Raw genomic sequence first — 12,968 nt, forward strand, 5'->3', positions numbered from 1 at the left:
TAGAACACAAAGACAGAAGGAGAGGACTGTGAGGCTTTTTTTTTTTGTCCTTTGCCTTAGATCACTTCAATTATGTCTGAATATTAAGCCCCTCTCTGATTAATGATATTACAGATACCTTTGGGATTTCTTTCTTTTTTTTTTTTTTTTAGAAATAGGTTTTATTTATTTATTTTTGGCCATGCTGGGTGTTTGTTGCTGCGCACGGGTTTTCTCTAACTGCCTCTAGTTGCAAGGGCTACTCTCCTGTTGTGGGGCACAGCACAACAAGCCCATGTGCCCTTGTGTCTACGGCACGTGGGCTTCAGTAGTCGTGGCTCCCGGGCATGTGGGAACCTCCCGGATCAGGGACTGAACCCGTGTCTCCTGCATCAGCAGGTGGATACCGAAGCACTGGGTCACCCAGGAAGTCCTTGTTGGGATTTTCATACTAAGGGAGGTCGTAGAGCAAGGTGGGCAGTAAGGATCGAACCTGGCCTCTTTGCTTGCTAACCCTGTGATTTTTGACAATTTCCTCCATTTCTGTACACCTTGATTTTCTCATCTCTAGGTAGTTCCACAAAAGGAGATCCTTTAAAAAGAATAACCTGGCACACACGGCAGCTGTGGACTAAATGAGATAATGCACACAGAATGCACCCCGAGTGGTTGCCAGGAGATGAGGGAGGTGATTTTTCACAAGTTGTAGATGAACTATTTACTAATGATAGCTCTCCTGTTTAGCAGCTTTGTTTGCCACGCTCGGATACACAAGCCCCTAATTGGTTTTCCCTGCAGGAACCAAGTCCCACCTTCCACTCCGTTTCTCACCTTGAATCTGGAGTTGGAGATGAGCCGCCTCTTCTCGGGCATTGACTGTGGCTTTTCTGTGCTTTATTTATCCAACAAGTATTGGTGGAGTGCTTCTTCTTGGGGCTGGGGACAGGGCACGGAACTAGAGAAACAAATCTCCATCTTCTTATGGCTTAAATTCTAGCAACAGCGGAAATGAAATGCACACAACACAAGGTCAGGAGGTGTTAAATGTTATGAAAGACGCACAAAGCAATGTTATTAACCGGGAGTTGCTGGACATCTACCAGACATGTCAGCAGCTGTGGAAGCTGGAGCTGCAGCCACTGATAAAAACAGAAGTGGCTATTACAAGCTGGACTAATGCTGTAATACAGAGGAGTAGGCAATCTTTGTTGGGAAAATGCAAGTTATCACAGCCTAGAAATAGCCACTGGTAGGTTGATCAATGAGCAAAAGTGGATGCATGCAGAAGGAGGGGACTTTGCCAAAGACTCCTGTAAATTCTATCCTCTAAGCCTCAGATACAGTTACTACTTTTGTTCTACCCCTGAGATGCAAATTTTCGAGAAGAAGGAAATGGAGAAGGAAGGAAGGAAGAAGGAGGCAGCTAGAATGGATGTAAGGAAGTAAAACTGGCCTTGATCTTTCTAAAAAGTCATTATGGACTTTTAATTTCTTCTCTAAGTGGGAAATGGAGACAAGGTTTGCCCCAAATAATTTGAGAATATCGCTTCTTCGTTTAATTAGGAATATCCCTGAGAAGTGTTTTCACTGAAAAAATGCAGTTAAATATAATTGAAAAGCTAAGGAAATTCAATGGAGGAGGAAACCCAAGGCTCTGGTGTGGAAAGGGCTTCTCAACACCTGAAGAAGCCTCCCCAGATCCCCTCTGCTTTCCACTTCCAGGCAGCTCTTCTCTGCAACGATGTTCCTCTCCCAGCCAGCTGGAGGGACCAAGGGGCTTTGGCAAAACAGCATGTTCCAGGGTGGCCAGTCTTGCTGGGCATTTTGATCAGCCCTGCAGAAAGGGGTCCCAGCAGTGCCCTGCCCTGGGGGGACAGCTGACACTTCCTTTCTCCTCACCATCTCTGTTGTTGTTTAGTGGCCAAGTCATGTCTGACTCTTTGTGATCCCATGGATTGCAGCCCACCAGGCTCCTCTGTCCATGGGATTCTCCAGGCATGAACACTGGAGTGGGTTGCCATTCCCTTCTTCAGGGGATCTTTCCCACACAGGGATCGAACTCATCTCTCCTGCTTTGGCAGGTGGATTCTTTACCACTCAGCCACCAGGTAAGCACCACCATCTCTGGAGCCCTTGGTGATTATAATGCGGTGCCGCCCCTAGCAAACAGTAAGCTGTAAAATGCCTTCAGAGACAGAATAACATGGGCTTGATCACCTCCCCCACCAATTATCAGGGGTGTGGCCTTGAACAGTGAACTTTACCTCTGGATGGTGTTTCCATCTGCCTTCCACGTGGGAGACTCTGGGTCAATCGTTGGGTCAGAAAGATTCCCTGGAGAAGGGAATGGCAACCCACTCCAGCATCCTTGCCTGGAGAATTCCATGGACAGAGGAGCCTGGTGGGTTACAGTTCATGGGGTCGCAGAGTCAGACATGACTGAGCAACTTTCACTTTCACATTCATTCTCCCCCAAACCTCCCTCCCATCCAGGCTGGCACACTGCATTGGGCAGAGTTCCATGTGTTATACAGTAGGTCTTTGTTGGTTACCCATTTTATTTTTTTTTTAAGTAATTTATTTTAATTGGAGGCTAATTACTTTACAATATTGTAGTGGTTTTTGTCATACATTGACATGAATCTGCCACGGGTGTACATGTGTTCCCCATCCTGAATCCCTCTCCCACCTCCCTCTCCATCCCACCCCTCAGGGTCATCCCAGTGCACCAGCCCTGAGCGCCCTGTCTCATGCATCGAACCTGGACTGGCGATCTGTTTCACATATGATAATATACATGTTTCAATGCTATTCTCTCAAATTATCCCACCCTCGCCTTCTCCCAGAGTCCAAAAGGCTGTTCTATACATCTGTGTCTCTTTTGCTGTCTCGCATATAGGGTTATCATTGCCATCTTTCTAAATTCCATATATATGCGTTAGTATACTATATTGGTGTTTTTCTTTCTGACTTACTTCACTCTGTATAATAGGCTCCAGTTTCATCCACCTCATTAGAACTGATTCAAATGTATTCTTTTTAATGGCTGAGTAATATTCCATTGTGTATATGTACCACAGCTTTCTTATCCATTCATCTGCTGATAGGCATTTAGGTTGCTTTCATGTTCTGGCTATTATAAATAGTGCTGCGATGAACACTGGGGTACACGTGTCTCTTTTAATTCTGGTTTCCTCTGTGTGTATGCCCAGCAGTGGTTATCCATTTTAAATAGAGCAGTGTGTTCATGACCTTCCCAAAGTCCCTAAATATCCCTCCCCGCCAGCAACCATAAGTTAGTTTTCTAAGTCTGTGAGTCTCTTTCTGTTGCAACTCTTCTGATAGTTTAACCCTATGTTGTATATTAAGTGTCTAGAAGAGTGCTTGGCACAGAAAATGAAAGCCCGTTGAGTGAGAGTTATCAATCTTACACTTACAACTGCATGAATGAAGAGATCCAAAGTACACAGGAAACTTGAGTAGCATTTTCCCCTTCTTGTTAGAGCACACAGGTTGAAGAAGAAATCCGAGCCCTGGATTTATCCAGCTAACATTTTTATGGAGATGATGGAGTGAAGCTGTGAAGACAGCTTACAGTAGGAACGTCCACCCACACAGAGCACATGTTAGAGTGCACTGAAGGCCAGGAATCTTCTGTGGCCATGAAAGCACCTCAGCAATGCTCGGAGGGGCCATCAGTTCCCCTCTCATATCCCTGCCAGGCTCTGTACTGGGTCATGCGTGCTGAGTCGCTTCAGTCGTGTCTGACTCTTCGACGCCATGGACTGCAGTCCTCCAGGCTCCTCCGTCCATGGGATTCTCCAGGCCAGAATACTGGAGTGGGTTGCCAGGCCCTCCTCCAGGGGATCTTCCCGACCCAGGGGTCGAACCAGCATCTCCTGTGTCTCCTGTTTCTCAAGTCTCCTGCATTGGCAGGCGGGTTCTTTACCACTAGTGCCACCTGGGTGGTGGCTCATATAGCTCCCTAATTGCACCTTTAAGATCAGAGTCGCCGAGCTTTCCCTTCACCTGGAATGTTGTTCTTTCACCCTACACAGAACATCTGCCTTACCAGTTTCCTCTTCTCTTGCACCGCCTTAAAGAGTCAGTTCAAACATTGCTCCTCTTGAAAGTCTTCATCAATTTCATCTCTGTGCTCCTCGAAGCCTTTGAATTGCAGCACCTGTGGGTGTCTGCATGCCCGACTTCCTGTTACAGGATCGTATCTTTCAAACTCTAGAATTCTCTGAACCTGGTTTGTCATAGGGTCTAAGTAAATTCTTGACGATCATGAGGACAGTAGCGAAGATGATGGTGATGGTGATGATGATGGGAGTGATGGCGTTGACGAGATGGTGATGATGAGGGTGACAATATGGTGATGATGAGGTGGTGATGATGAGGTGGTGGTGACAGGTGAGGATGATGACATGATGCTGGTGACGAGGCTGATAATGACACGGCGATGATGGTAATGACTGCAAGCATTTATACGTGGTTGCCATGTTCTAGGCACAGTTCTAACAGTGCCTAACACCGTTCTAACCACAATCTGGTGTGCTGCAGTCCATGGGGTCACAAAGAATAGGACACGACTTAGCAACTGAACAATAACAACAACAGGGACTGTTCTAAATGCTTTAATAGCATTCATTTAATCCTCACAACAACTCCATCCAGTAGCTACTGTTTCCGTCTCTGTTTTACAAAGAAGCAGAATGAGAATGAATATCAGGGAGTTTGAATAATCTTCCCAAGGTTGACCAGGCTCAGAAGTGGATTTTCTACTAAGGTGGCTACATCCCCAGGGTGCTGCACGACCTATTCTCCCAGGAGATCCGGCCCCTGGCATCTTTTCCTTGTGGACCCCATCATGAGAATGAATGCCACTCTGACTCCTGTGGACTTGGGAGCCAAGACTCCTGCATTTCAGCATAAATTGCTAAGCCTCGGAAATAGCCCTCCCTGGCTCCCGAGGGCAGGAGCTCGTCCCGCGTCCCTTCCCAATTCCCAGGCACTTACCACTCAGACAGCTGCGCTGGAGTGATTTACAACCACTTTGTGTTTTCCAGCAAGAAGCTGAAAAATGTCACATACTGTGGAATACCAATTGCAGAAACTTGCAGGGAGAACGGCCACTGGTGACTTTCTGCAGACATGCCTGCCTTGGTCCCCAACCCTCCACACACACTCTTTAATGACTCAGCTGGCCCCATGGCAGCTCTGCCTTGACATTGCTCAAAGCAGCAGAAAGGGAAAGACATTCGATCAGAGCCGAGTGGGGTAAAATGCACACACAGGTTGGTTTTTGTGTGTGATGAAATCTTCTCATGCTGCCATGAACATCAGGGGTTGTCCCTTCAGATTCTTCTTCTTATCTGTAACACAGGGATCCATTCAACAGATATTTATTTTGCTCCCATTATGCGCTACATGCTGGGGACACTGGGTTGAAAAAATACCCACCCCTCATCCCTTAGTCTAGTTGGGGGTGGAGGGGATCCAAGTAAGTATTTGCTGTGCTGTGGCAGGATGGAGCCTCTGTTGCTATGGGGGTCAGGCGGCAGGGGGGGGGGCGGTCCTCACCCTCCTTGGGGAAATCTGGGAAGCCTTGACAAAGGAGAGGACACTGGGCAGTGTTTCTAATCCTTGCTACGTGGAGAAGGCTTGTAGGGACATGCAGGCAGACGGGACAGCTTTTGAAAAGGCATGGGCGCATGGAAGGATGCTGTGATGCTAGGCTATGGTACCCAGTTGCTGCTTCTGCTGTTTAGTTGCTTAGTCGTGTCTGACTCTTTTGCGACCCCATGGACTGTGGCCCACCAGACACCTCTGTCCATGGGATTTCCCAGGCAAGAATACTGGAGTGGGTTGCCATGGCCTCCCCCAGGGGATCTTCCCAACCCAGGGATTGAACCTGCCTCTACTGCACTGGCAGGCGGATTCTTTACCAACTTTGCCACCCAGGAAGCTCCCTGCAGCCCTGGGAGTTTAAAATTACAAGGCTGAACTTCTGCTGGGCAGCCCTCTCCCATAGCTGCAGCTGCTCTTCCAGCTCCTGGAGCCAATTTTTTTTCTTTCATCTTATATGTGTTACTTATTTAGTAATCTTTATTTATGATTTTTGGCTGGGTTGGGTCTTAGTTGTTGCACGTGGGCTCTTCGTTAGGCTTGCAGGCTCTGTTGTTGTGGTGCATGGGCTCAGCAGTTGCAGCCTGAAGGCTTAGTTGCCCTGCATGTGGGGTCTTAGTTCCTGACCAGGGATCAAACTTGTGTCAGATCCTTAACCACTGAGCTGTGTCCCCTGTAGTGGCAGCACAGAGTCCTAAGCATTGGACCACCAGGGGAGCCCCCAGATTTTAAATCATTCTCTTTTTCAAAAAATATTTACTTATTTGGCTGTGCTGGGTCTTAGTTGCAGCATGTGGGATCTAGTTCCCAGACCAGACATTGAACCCAGGCCTCCTGCCCTGGAAGTTTGGAGTCTTAGCTACTGGACTACCAGGATAATCCCTATTATACAGAGTGAAGTAAGCCAGAAAGAAAAACACCAATACAGTATACTAATGCATATATATGGAATTTAGAAAGATGGTAATGAGAACCCTGTATGCGAGACAGCAAAAGAGACACAGATGTATAGAACAGTCTTTTGGACTCTGTGGGAGAGGGAGAGGGTGGGATGATTTGGGAGAATGGCGTTGAAACATGTATAATATCATATGTGAAAAGAATCACCAGTCCAGGTTCGATGCATGATACAGGATGCTTGGGGCTGGGGCACTGGGATGACCCAGAGGGATGGGATGGGGACGGAGGAGGGTGGGGGGTTCAGGATGGGGAGCACGTGTACACCCGTGGCGGATTCATGTCGATGTATGGCAAAACCAATACAATATTGTAAAGTAATTAGCCTCCAATTAAAATAAATACATTTATATTTTTAAAAAGGATAATCTCTTAAATCATTCTTTTTTTAAAAAATTTTTATTTTATTTTAAAATTTTACATAATTGTATTAGTTTTGCCAAATATCAAAATGAATCCGCCACAGGTATACATGTGTTCCCCATCCTGAACCCTCCTCCCTCCTCCCTCCCCATACCATCCTCTGGGTCGTCCCAGTGCACTAGCCCCAAGCATCCTGTATCGTGTATCGAACCTGGACTGGCAACTCGTTTCTTACATGATATTTTACATGTTTCAATGTCATTCTCCCAAATCTTCCCACCCTCTCCCTCTCCCACAGAGTCCATAAGACTGTTCTATACATCAGTGTCTCTTTTGCTGTCTCGTACACCGGGTTATTGTTACCATCTTTCTAAATTCCATATATATGCGTTAGTATACTGTACTTATGTTTTTCCTTCTGGCTTACTTCACTCTGTATAATAGGCTCCAGTTTCATCCACCTCATTAGAACTGATTCAAATGTATTCTTTTTAATGGCTGAGTAATACTCCATTGTGTATATGTACCACTGCTTTCTTTATCCATTCATCTGCTGATGGACATCTAGGTTGCTTCCATGTCCTGGCTATTATAAACAGTGCTGTGATGAACATTGGGGTACACGTGTCTCTTTCCCTTCTGGTTTCCTCAGTGTGTATGCCCAGCAGTGGGATTGCTGGATCATAAGGCAGTTCTATTTCCAGTTTTTTAAGGAATCTCCACACTGTTCTCCATAGTGGCTGTACTAGTTTGCATTCCCACCAACAGTGTAAGAGGGTTCCCTTTTCTCCACACCCTCTCCAGCATTTATTATTTGTAGACTTTTGGATCACAGCCATTCTGACTGGTGTGAAATGGTACCTCATAGTGGTTTTGATTTGCATTTCTCTGATAATGAGTGATGTTGAGCATCTTTTCATGTGTTTGTTAGCCATCTGTATGTCTTCTTTGGAGAAATGTCTATTTAGTTCTTTGGCCCATTTTTTGATTGGGTCGTTTATTTTTCTGGAGTTGAGCTGTAGGAGTTGCTTGTATATTTTTGAGATTAGTTGTTTGTCAGTTGCTTCATTTGCTATTATTTTCTCCCATTCTGAAGGCTGTCTTTTCACCTTGCTAATAGTTTCCTTTGATGTGCAGAAGCTTTTAAGGTTAATTAGGTCCCATTTGTTTATTTTTGCTTTTATTTCCAATATTCTGGGAGGTGGGTCATAGAGGATCCTGCTGTGATGTATGTCAGAGAGTGTTTTGCCTATGTTCTCCTCTAGGAGTTTTATAGTTTCTGGTCTTACATTTAGATCTTTAATCCATTTTGAGTTTATTTTTGTGTATGGTGTTAGAAAGTGGTCTAGTTTCATTTTTTTACAAGTGGTTGACCAGATTTCCCAGCACCACTTGTTAAAGAGATTGTCTTTAATCCATTGTATATTCTTGCCTCCTTTGTCAAAGATAAGGTGTCCATATGTGCGTGGATTTATCTCTGGGCTTTCTATTTTATTCCATTGATCTATATTTCTGTCTTTGTGCCAGTACCATACTGTCTTGATAACTGTGGCTTTATAGTAGAGCCTGAAGTCAGGTAGGTTGATTCCTCCAGTTCCATTCTTCTTTCTCAAGATCGCTTTGGCTATTCGAGGTTTTTTGTATTTCCATACAAATTGTGAAATTATTTGTTCTAGCTCTGTGAAGAATACTGTTGGTAGCTTGATAGGGATTGTGTTGAATCTATAAATTGCTTTGGGTAGTATACTCATTTTCACTATATTGATTCTTCCAATCCATGAACATGGTATATTTCTCCATCTATTAGTGTCCTTTTTGATTTCTTTCACCAGTGTTTTATAGTTTTCTATATATAGGTCTTTAGTTTCTTTAGGTAGATATATTCCTAAGTATTTTATTCTTTCCATTGCAATGGTGAATGGAATTGTTTCCTTAATTTCTCCTTCTGTTTTCTCATTATTAGTGTATAGGAATGCAAGGGATTTCTGTGTGTTGATTTTATATCCTCCAACTTTACTATAGTCATTGATTATTTCTAGTAATTTTCTGGTGGAATCTTTAGGGTTTTCTATGTAGAGGATCATGTCATCTGCAAATAGTGAGAGTTTTACTTCTTCTTTTCCAATTTGGATTCCTTTTATTTCTTTTTCTGCTCTGATTGCTGTGGCCAAAACTTCCAAAACTATGTTGAATAGTAATGGTGAAAGTGGGCACCCTTGTCTTGTTCCTGACTTTAGAGGAAATGCTTTCAATTTTTCACCATTGAGGATAATGTTTGCTGTGGGTTTGTCATATATAGCTTTTATTATGTTGAGGTATGTTCCTTCTATTCCTGCTTTCTGGAGAGTTTTTATCATAAATGGATGTTGAATTTTGTCAAAGGCTTTCTCTGCATCTATTGAGATAATCATATGGTTTTTATTTTTCAATTTGTTAATGTGGTGTATTACATTGATTGATTTGCGGATATTGAAGAATCCTTGCATCCCTGGGATAAAGCCCACTTGATCATGGTGTATGATCTTTTTAATGTGTTGTTGGATTCTGATTGCTAGAATTTTGTTAAGGATTTTTGCATCTATGTTCATCAGTGATATTGGCCTGTAGTTTTCTTTTTTTGTGGGATCTTTGTCAGGTTTTGGTATTAGGGTGATGGTGGCCTCATAGAATGAGTTTGGAAGTTTACCTTCCTCTGCAATTTTTTGGAAGAGTTTGAGCAGGATAGGTGTTAGCTCTTCTCTAAATTTTTGGTAGAATTCAGCTGTGAAGCCATCTGGACCAGGGCTTTTGTTTGCTGGAAGAATTTTGATTACAGTTTCAATTTCCGTGCTTGTGATGGGTCTGTTAAGATTTTCTATTTCTTCCTGGTCCAGTTTTGGAAAGTTGTACTTTTCTAAGAATTTGTCCATTTCTTCCACGTTGTCCATTTTATTGGCATATAATTGTTGATAGTAGTCTCTTATGATCCTTTGTATTTCTGTGTTGTCTGTTGTGATCTCTCCGTTTTTGTTTCTAATTTTGTTGATTTGATTTTTCTCCCTTTGTTTCTTGATGAGTCTGGCTAATGGTTTGTCAATTTTATTTATCCTTTCAAAGAACCAGCTTTTGGTTTTGTTGAGTTTTGCTATGGTCTCTTTTGTTTCTTTTGCATTTATTTCTGCTCTAATTTTTAAGATTTCTTTCCTTCTACTAACCCTGGGGTTCTTCATTTCTTCCTTTTCTAGTTGCTTTAGGTGTAGAATTAGGTTATTTATTTGACTTTTTTCTTGTTTCTTGAGGTGTGCCTGTATTGCTATGAACTTTCCCCTTAGGACTGCTTTTACCGTGTCCCACAGGTTTTGGGTTTTTGTGTTTTCATTTTCATTCATTTCTATGCAAATTTTGATTTCTTTTTTGATTTCTTCTGTGATTTGTTGGTTATTCAGCAGCGTGTTGTTCAGCCTCCATATGTTGGAATTTTTAATAGTTTTTCTCCTGTAATTGAGATCTAATCTTACTGCATTGTGGTCAGAAAAAATACTTGGAATGATTTCTATTTTTTTGAATTTACCAAGGCTAGCTTTATGGCCCAGGATGTGATCTATCCTGGAGAAGGTTCCATGTGCACTTGAGAAAAAGGTGAAATTCATTGTTTTGGGATGAAATGTCCTATAGATATCAATTAGGTCTAACTGGTCTATTGTATCGTTTAAAGTTTGTGTTTCCTTGTTAATTTTCTGTTTAGTTGATCTATCCATAGGTGTAAGTGGGGTATTAAAGTCTCCCACTATTATTGTGTTATTGTTAATTTCTCCTTTCATACTTGTTAGCATTTGTCTTACGTACTGTGGTGCTCCCGTGTTGGGTGCATATATATTTATAATTGTTATATCTTCTTCTTGGATTGATCCTTTGATCATTATGTAGTGACCTTCTTTGTCTCTTTTCACAGCCTTTGTTTTAAAGTCTATTTTATCTGATATGAGTATTGCTACTCCTGCTTTCTTTTGGTCCCTATTTGCATGGAAAATCTTTTTCCAGCCCTTCACTTTCAGTCTGTATGTGTCCCCTGTTTTGAGGTGGGTCTCTTGTAGACAACATATGTAGGGGTCTTGTTTTTGTATCCATTCAGCCAGTCTTTGTCTTTTGGTTGGGGCATTCAACCCATTTATGTTTAAGGTAATTACTAATAAGTATGATCCCGTTGCCATTTACTTTATTGTTTTGGGTTCAAGTTTATACACTGTTTTTGTGTTTCCTGTCTAGAGAATATCCTTTAGTATTTGTTGGAGAGCTGGTTTGGTGGTGCAGAATTCTCTCAGCTTTTGCTTGTCTGAAAAGCTTTTGATTTCTCCTTCATACTTGAATGAGATCCTTGCTGGGTACAATAATCTGGGCTGTAGGTTATTTTCTTTCATCATTTTAAGTATGTCTTGCCATTCCCTCCTGGCTTGAAGAGTTTCTATTGAAAGATCAGCTGTTATCCTTATGGGAATTCCCTTGTGTGTTATTTGTTGTTTTTCCCTTGCTGCTTTTAATATTTGTTCTTTGTGTTTGATCTTTGTTAATTTGATTAATATGTGTCTTGGGGTGTTTCTCCTTGGGTTTATCCTGTTTGGGACTCTCTGGGTTTCTTGGACTTGGGTGATTATTTCCTTCCCCATTTTAGGGAAGTTTTCCACTATTATCTCCTCAAGTATTTTCTCATGGTCTTTCTTTTTGTCTTCTTCTTCTGGAACTCCTATGATTCGAATGTTGTAGCGTTTAATATTGTCCTGGAGGTCTCTGAGATTGTCCTCATTTCTTTTAATTCGTTTTTCTTTTATCCTCTCTGGTTAATTTATTTCTACCATTCTATCTTCTAATTCATTAATCCTATCTTCTGCCTCTGTTATTCTACTATTTGTTGCCTCCAGAGTGTTTTTAATTTCATTTATTGCATTATTCATTTTATATTGACTCTTTTTTATTTCTTCTAGGTCCTTGTTAAACCTTTCTTGCATCTTCTCTATCCTTGTCTCCAGGCTATTTATCTGTGATTCCATTTTAGTTTCAAGATTTTGGATCAATTTCACTATCATTATTCGGAATTCTTTATCAGGTAGATTCCCTATCTCTTCCTCTTTTGTTTGGTTTGGTGGGCATTTATCCTGTTCCTTTATCTGCTGAGTATTCCTCTGTCTCTTCATCTTGTTTAAATTGCTGAGTTTGGGGTGTCCTTTCTGTATTCTGGCAGTTTGTGGAGTTCTCTTTATTGTGGCGTTTCCTCACTGTGTGTGGGTTTGTACAGGTGGCTTGTCAAGGTTTCCTGGTTAGGGAAGCTTGTGTCGGTGTTTTGGTGGGTGGAGCTGTATTTCTTCTCTCTGGAGTGCAATGAAATGTCCAGTAATGAGTTATGAGATGTCTATAGTTTTGGGGTGACTTTGGGCAGCCTGTATCTTGAAGCTCAGGGCTGTGTTTCTTTGTTGCTGGAGAATTTGCTTGGTATGTCTTGCCCTGGAACTTATTGGCCCTTGTGTGGTGCTTGGTTTCAGTGTTGGCATGGAGGCATTTGATGAGCTCCTGTCAATTAATGTTCCTTGGAGTCAGGAGTTCCCTGGAGTCAGGGTTTGGACTTAAGTCTCCTGCTTCCGGTTATCGGTCTTATTTTTACAGTAGTTTCAAAACTTCTCCTTCTATACAGCACCATTGATAAAACATCTACATTAAAGATGAAAAGTTTCTCTATGGTGAGGGTCACTCAGAGAGGTTCACAGGGTTACATGGAGAAGAGAAGAGGGAGGAGGGAGTTAGAGGTGACCCAAATGAGATGAGGTGAATCAATAGTGGAGAGAGTGGGCTAGCCAGTAGTCACTTCCTTATGTGCACTCCACAACTGGACCACTCAGAGATGTTCACGGAGTTATACAGAGAAGAGAAGAAGGAGGAAGGTGACAGAGGTGGCCAGAAGGATAAAAGGGAGGAATGAAAAGGAGGGATACAGATCCAGCCAGTAATCAGTTCCCTAAGTGTTCTCCACCATCTGGAACACACAGAAATTCACAGAGTTGGGTAGAGTA

This window comes from Bos javanicus, chromosome 25, assembly GCF_032452875.1.
Source record: "Bos javanicus breed banteng chromosome 25, ARS-OSU_banteng_1.0, whole genome shotgun sequence".
Taxonomy (NCBI): Eukaryota; Metazoa; Chordata; class Mammalia; order Artiodactyla; family Bovidae; genus Bos; species Bos javanicus.